The following is a 7967-nucleotide window of genomic DNA, read 5'->3' as shown; positions in this document are numbered from 1 at the left end:
TTGAACGGCCATTGTCTTTTTTGATGAACACTGAATGACCTTGTTTGCAGTGTTTAGTTGGTTTCCCAAATCGGCTTTAAAAAGAAGTTACTAATGTTTAAACTTGAAAAAGTTGAAGTAAACCTTAATTTTTTTTGGGCTCGCTTATTGTTTCTGAAAATTTTTCTTGATCTACTCTGCCAATTTGGCCAAACATAGTGTCATTGTGTTGAATGTAGCTTTTTCCGGTGTTTGCTGTCTTCATTTGGTATCTAAATTGGCCTGCTCAGGACGTTAGTAAGCTGTAAATCTTAAAAATTAAAAAAATATATATTTTAATTGGATTTCAGTTCTGATGTAGTTTTTCTTCTTAATTGGTTATTGTTGCTAACAAATTGTGTTATTTTGGCTTTGTTTCGGTTTCTTACGTCTTTTGAAAGTTAGTTTTTGGAAAATCATCAATTTTTCATTCTTTGCGAAAGCATGAAATTCTTGTTAGAGGTCTTTTTTATCAAAACACATAAAACAACCTGGCCTTTAGGGCGAGGTGGGAATTTTTTCCCACTCCTTAGTGGAGATCTTGGGTATTCAGTAACTACAAAATGGACTGGAATTGCGTTCAGAAGTGTCCGAGTGGCCAGTTTTTAGTCGTTTTGCATAATTTTGCGAGAATTTGGGGGTCTCCTATTAGCCCAGAATTCGGGGTTCGCTTCATGTGTTTTATGATTTCTTCGAAACTACTGTACCAAATAGTACGGGCATTGTTGCCTTTTGCTGATCCTAAACTTCCATTGCTTTCAGTGTTCATTGGTTCATCAAGTTGCCCTAATCAAAAAGATATTAATGTTAAACTTTGGAAAAATGAAAAAAAAAAATTACATATTTGAGGGCACGCTTTTTGTTTCTGACAATTTTTCCTGAACTACTTTGCCAAATTGGCCAATCATAGTCGCATTTTTTTTACTGTAAGCTTATCAAATGTCTGCGGTCTTGAATTTGAGTCTAAATTGGCCTGCACAGAAATCTATTAAGCTGTAAACCTTAAAAATTTTTAAAAAAAATATTTTTTAATTGTTTTTCAGTTCTGATATAGTTCTTCATCTAATTTGGTTATTGTTGCTTGCAAATTGTGTTGCTTTGGCTTTGTTTCAGTCCCTGAAGTTTTCCAAAACTTAGGTTTTGGGAAATCATCAATTTTTCATTCTTTGCGAAATCAAGAAGTTCTAGTTAGAGGTCTTTTGTCTTTTTTTTTTAACAAAACACACAAATTAACCTGGCCTCTAGAATTTTTTCTCACTTCGCAGTGGAAGTCTTGGATGTTCAGTAACTACTCAGTGGACTTTAATTATGTTTTGAAGTGTCCGATTGGTACCGTTTTTAGTCGTTTTGCATAATTTTGAGAGAATTTGGGGTCTAGAAGACGGAGGTACGCTTCATGTGTTTGACGATTTCTCAAAAAGTACTGTACTAAATGGGACGGCCATTTGCGCATTTTGTTGTTCCTGAACTCTCCTTGTATACAGTGTTGATAGACTCCTTACGTCGGCTTAATCAGAAAACTGGAGGAAAGAACTTGTTTTTATCACATTGAGAAAGGAACTTAATGTTTTGTACTTTTTCGAATTTCTCAATGAATTTTTGGTCAAAACGAATGATTATTGGCTTGATCTGTTGCTATTAAGACGTTTTTCTCTGGAATGGCTAGTGATAGTCTTGAAAAATATTCTTTAGAACTGTTATTCAAAGATGAATGCGGAAAAACGAATCCGTACTCAAATTTTGGGCTGAGTGGTGTTTTGCTTAATTGAACAACTGTATCGTCGTGCATTGACAATATTGTACCTATAACGGCTCATTTTGTCTGTACGAGACACTTTTTGCTTTTGATGAGTAGTAATTACACTGACACGCCCTGGTATAGAAGTTATTCAAGGACAAATTTAAAAAAAGTAGGATTTTTGGGTCATCTTGGTGTCCACCCAAGTTTCTGTACCCCACAATACCCGAGTACCCATACATATATGGGTGCATTAGTTTCCTCAGATAGTGGGGAGTGTTTCCATATATATTTTTCAGATGGTTTTATCGAGTTGAGAAGGTCAACTTTAGCCCTGTATGCGCCGAACCTCGAATTTGGCCAATCTCTTCTCAATTTTCATGTCTGAGTGGTGTTTTGCGCAATTGAACCAGTTTTTCGGCTTGCGTTTTGTGTTTTCTAGACACTATTTAAGTTGTTGAAGCTACTTGTATCAAATAATCGGGTTAATTCAACAATTTTTCTTTTTTCACGATTTCATCAAATTTCTGTGGATGTTGTTTTATGTCAAAACACACAAAACATCATAACCTTCATGGTGAGGTGGGAAATTTTTTCCCACCTCACGATGAAGGTTTGCCGTGAGCTAGAACGTGGAAGTGGACCAGAATTACACCCACAAATACGCCGGCAACTCTGTTTCACGTTGTTTTACGTCAGTTCCGGAGATTTTGGGCTTCGGTTTTAGCCCAAAAAATGGGGTACAAGACAGTATTTTGTTAATATCTGCTAAAGTACTGGACCAAATTAAACGGGAGTGGTCGCGTTTTGTCGACACTGAACCCCTCTTGCTTGCAGTATTTGGATGGTTTCTCAAATCGGTCTCATCAAAAAGTTATTAATGTTTAAATTTGAAAAAAGTCGAATTTTTGGGCTATTCTGGGTGACCCAAATTTCGGTACAACATAACAGCTGATTTGCGGAATAAATGTTAGTGTTTTAGAATCCTCAGTTAGTGGGGAGTATCCCCATATATATTTTCCATAGCGTTTTACGGAATTATGATAGTCAAATTTGGCTCTGAAATCAGGTCACCTCGCTTTTTGGGTCATTTGGTAGGGTACCTTTACTTTGGAATAACTCGTTGTAGAGTGAACCGATTTCGATGATTTTTTTTGTTAGACCCAGCTTGAGCTAAGCTTTGTCTTGATATAGGTTTCGTTCCGTTTCGTTCAGCCGTTTTTGAGAAATTGGCCAGAAAACTTGCCCTCCGTTTTAGCCCCAGAAGCGGATGACACCATCCGGCACCAGTTTTGAAGCTTTGAATTTTGGTACTTCAGGTTACAAAATTAGTGTTCTGAATAGCCCGTCTAACGTAGATTCCGAATATGTATACTTTATATAGCGTTTTTGCAGGTTTAGATGGTCAATTTTGGCTCTGCAGCCACAGTACCCTTGCTTTTTGGTCATTTGGTACGGTACCTTTACTTTAGAATAACTCGTTGTAGAGTGAACCGATTTTGATGATTTTTTTTTGTTAGACCCAGCTTGAGCTAAGCTTTGTTTTGATATAGGTCTCGTTCCGTTTCGTTCAGCCGTTTTTGAGAAATTGGCCAGGATATGTGCCCCAATTTTCACCAGGTGAAGCAGGGTACCTGTACTGGGTACCCGTTTTAAAGCTTGAAATTTTGTTACTTTAGGTGACAAAATTAGTGTTTTGAATTGCTCATCTAACGTAGATTCAGAATATGTATACTTTATATAGCGTTTTGTGATGTTTAGATGTTCAATTTTAGCTCTGAAGGTGGTGTTTCTCTCCTCCAAGGGCACTTGGTACGGTACCTTATTTTTGCTATAACCTCTTGAAAAATGCACCGATTGGGCTCATTTTTTAATATGACGCGTGTCTCAAGCTGTGCTACAAACGGTACTAAGGGCGTTTGTTTTTGTTCAGCCGTTTCTGAGAAATTGGCCAGGAAAGTTGACCCCAGATTGAGCTCCTGAGGAGAGAAACAGTACCTTGATGACCAGTTTATAAACTTCCATATTGAAGCATTTCATTATTTCAGATTGATTGTACAGTCATTGTAATTGCTGCAACATCCTTTCCTTACAACAGCGAATTCCAGACATCAATAAACGTGAGTTATAACCTCAAATAATACTCCATAATTGGAAAATATGCCTATTTTAGCTTCAGAGGCATATTTTTAGTTGCGTCTGGTGCAGTAGTAGCGGGTACCGCTAAATCTGAAGTAGGTCGATGGTCTATGGTCTGGTTTGTGGTCTGTTAGTCTGGTCTGGTCTGGTGTAGTCGGTCTGGTGCAGTAGTAGTACTCGTAGTAGTGCTACGTAGTAGTAGTAGTAGTAGTAGTAGTAGTAGTAGTAGTAGTCGTAGTAGTAGTCGTAGTAAGAGTCGTAGTTGTAGTAGTAGTAGTAGTAGTTGCTGTTGTTATAGTTATAGTAGTGGTACTAGTAGCAGTCGTAAAAGCTTTCATTAAAGAGGACTTTGAAAGCGATAGACGATATACAAAAGTACTTGATACGTTGTCAGATTACTATATGGTGTTTCAATATAAATCGCTTTTGAACCTAGTCAAGGACTTCTTCAAATGAATTGAGGGTCTAAGGAGGAGTGTCACTGTCCGAGTACAGTCTGAGGGGCAAAGAATTTTTGACCTAGGTGGTATACGAAAAAAGTACTCTATACGTTGTCAAATTTCGCGCTTAAAAACTAGCTATATGGTGTTTCAACATAAATCGCTTTTGAACCTAGTCAAGGACTTATTCAAATGAATTGAGGGTCTAAGGAGGAGTGTCACTGTCCGAGTACAGTCTGAGGGGCAAAGAATTTTTGACCTAGGTGGTATACGAAAAAAGTACTCTATACGTTGTCAAATTTCGCGCTCAAAAACTAGCTATATGGTGTTTCAACATAAATCGCTTTTGAACCTTGTCAAGGACTTATTCAAATGAATTGAGGGTCTAAGGAGGAGTGTCACTCTCTGAGTACAGTCTGAGGGGCAAAGAATTTTTGACCTAGGTGGTATACGAAAAAAGTACTCTATACGTTGTCAAATTTCGCGCTTAAAAACTAGCTATATGGTGTTTCAACATAAATCGCTTTTGAACCTAGTCAAGGACTTATTCAAATGAATTGAGGGTCGAAGGAGGAGTGTAACGGTCCGAGTACAGTCTGAGGGGCAAAGAATTTTTGACCTAGGTGGTATACGAAAAAAGTACTCTATACGTTGTCAAATTTCGCGCTCAAAAACTAGCTATATGGTGTTTCAACATAAATCGCTTTTGAACCTTGTCAAGGACTTATTCAAATGAATTGAGGGTCTAAGGAGGAGTGTCACTGTCCGAGTACAGTCTGAGGGGCAAAGAATTTTTGACCTAGGTGGTATACGAAAAAAGTACTCTATACGTTGTCAAAGTTCGCGCTCAAAAACTAGCTATATGGTGTTTCAACATAAATCGCTTTTGAACCTTGTCAAGGACTTATTCAAATGAATTGAGGGTCTAAGGAGGAGTGTCACTGTCCGAGTACAGTCTGAGGGGCAAAGAATTTTTGACCTAGGTGGTATACGAAAAAAGTACTCTATACGTTGTCAAATTTCGCGCTCAAAAACTAGCTATATGGTGTTTCAACATAAATCGCTTTTGAACCTAGTCAAGGACTTATTCAAATGAATTGAGGGTCTAAGGAGGAGTGTCACTGTCCGAGTACAGTCTGAGGGGCAAAGAATTTTTGACCTAGGTGGTATACGAAAAAAGTACTCTATACGTTGTCAAATTTCGCGCTCAAAAACTAGCTGTATGGTGTTTCAACATAAATCGCTTTGAACCTAGTCAAGGACTTATTCAAATGAATTGAGGGTCGAAGCAGGAGTGTCACGGTCCGAGTACAGTCTGAGGGGCAAAGAATTTTTGACCTAGGTGGTATACGAAAAAAGTACTCTATACGTTGTCAAATTTCGCGCTCAAAAACTAGCTATATGGTGTTTCAACATAAATCGCTTTTGAACCTAGTCAAGGACTTATTCAAATGAATTGAGGGTCTAAGGAGGAGTGTCACTGTCCAATTACAGTATGAGGGGCAAAGAATTTTTGACCTAGGTGGTATACGAAAAAAGTACTCTATACGTTGTCAAATTTCGCGCTCAAAAACTAGCTATATGGTGTTTCAACATAAATCGCTTTTGAACCTAGTCAAGGACTTACTCAAATGAATTGAGGGTCTGAGGAGGAGTGTCACTGTCCGAGTACAGTCTGAGGGGCAAAGAATTTTTGACCTAGGTGGTATACGAAAAAAGTACTCTATACGTTGTCAAATTTCGCGCTCAAAAACTAGCTATATGGTGTTTCAACATAAATCGCTTTGGAACCTAGTCAAGGACTTATTCAAATGAATTGAGGGTCTGAGGAGGAGTGTCACTGTCCAAGTACAGTCTGAGTGGCAAAGAATTTTTGACCTAGGTGGTATACGAAAAAAGTACTCTATACGTTGTCAAATTTCGCACTCAAAAACTAGCTGTATGGTGTTTCAACATAAATCGCTTTTGAACCTAGTCAAGGACTTATTCAAATGAATTGAGGGTCGAAGGAGGAGTGTCACGGTCCGAGTACAGTCTGAGGGGCAAAGAATTTTTGACCTAGGTGGTATACGAAAAAAGTACTCTATACGTTGTCAAATTTCGCGCTCAAAAACTAGCTATATGGTGTTTCAACATAAATCGCTTTTGAACCTAGTCAAGGACTTATTCAAATGAATTGAGGGTCTAAGGAGGAGTGTCACTGTCCGATTACAGTCTGAGGGGCAAAGATTTTTTGACCTAGGTGGTATACGAAAAAAGTACTCTATACGTTGTCAAATTTCGCGCTCAAAACTAGCTATATGGTGTTTCAACATAAATCGCTTTTGAACCTAGTCAAGGACTTATTCAAATGAATTGAGGGTCTGAGGAGGAGTGTCACTGTCCGAGTACAGTCTGAGGGGCAAAGAATTTTTGACCTAGGTGGTATACGAAAAAAGTACTCTATACGTTGTCAAATTTCGCGCTCAAAAACTAGCTATATGGTGTTTCAACATAAATCGCTTTTGAACCTAGTCAAGGACTTATTCAAATGAATTGAGGGTCTAAGGAGGAGTGTCACTGTCCGAGTACAGTCTGAGGGGCAAAGAATTTTTGACCTAGGTGGTACACGAAAAAAGTACTCTATACGTTGTCAAAATTCGCGCTCAAAAACTAGCTATATGGTGTTTCAACATAAATCGCTTTTGAACCTAATCAAGGACTTATTCAAATGAATTGAGGGTCTAAGGAGGAGTGTCACTGTCCGAGTACAGTCTGAGGGGCAATGAATTTTTGGCCTAGGTGGTATACGAAAAAAGTACTCTATACGTTGTCAAATTTCGCGCTCAAAAACTAGCTATATTGTGTTTCAACATAAATCGCTTTTGAACCTAGTCAAGGACTTATTCAAATGAATTGAGGGTCTATGGAGGAGTGTCACTGTCCGAGTACAGTCTGAGGGGCAAAGAATTTTTGGCCTTGGTGGTGTACGAAAAAAGTACTCTATACGTTGTCAAATTTCGCGCTCAAAAACTAGCTATATGGTGTTTCAACATAAATCGCTTTTGAACCTAGTCAAGGACTTATTCAAATGAATTGAGGGTCTAAGGAGGAGTGTCACTGTCCGAGTAAAGTCTGAGGGGCAAATAATTTTTGGCCTAGGTGGTGTACGAAAAAAGTACTCTATACGTTGTCAAATTTCGCGCTCAAAAACTAGCTATATGGTGTTTCAACATAAATCGCTTTTGAACCTAGTCAAGGACTTATTCAAATGAATTGAGGGTCCAAGGAGGAGTGTCACTGTCCAAGTACAGTCTGAGGGGCAAAGAATTTTTGACCTAGGTGGTATACGAAAAAAGTACTCTATACGTTGTCAAATTTCGCGCTCAAAAACTAGCTATATGGTGTTTCAACATAAATCGCTTTTGAACCTAGTCAAGGACTTATTCAAATGAATTGAGGGTCTAAGGAGGAGTGTCACTGTCCGAGTACAGTCTGAGGGGCAAAGAATTTTTGACCTAGGTGGTATACGAAAAAAGTACTCTATACGTTGTCAAATTTCGCGCTCAAAAACTAGCTATATGGTGTTTCAACATAAATCGCTTTTGAACCTCGTCAAGGACTTATTCAAATGAATTGAGGGTCTAAGGAGG

The sequence above is a fragment of the Convolutriloba macropyga genome, chromosome 3 (genome assembly GCF_964194025.1).
Source record: "Convolutriloba macropyga chromosome 3, txConMacr16.3, whole genome shotgun sequence".
In the NCBI taxonomy this organism is placed as follows: Eukaryota; Metazoa; Xenacoelomorpha; order Acoela; family Convolutidae; genus Convolutriloba; species Convolutriloba macropyga.
This window is presented reverse-complemented; position numbering follows the sequence as displayed.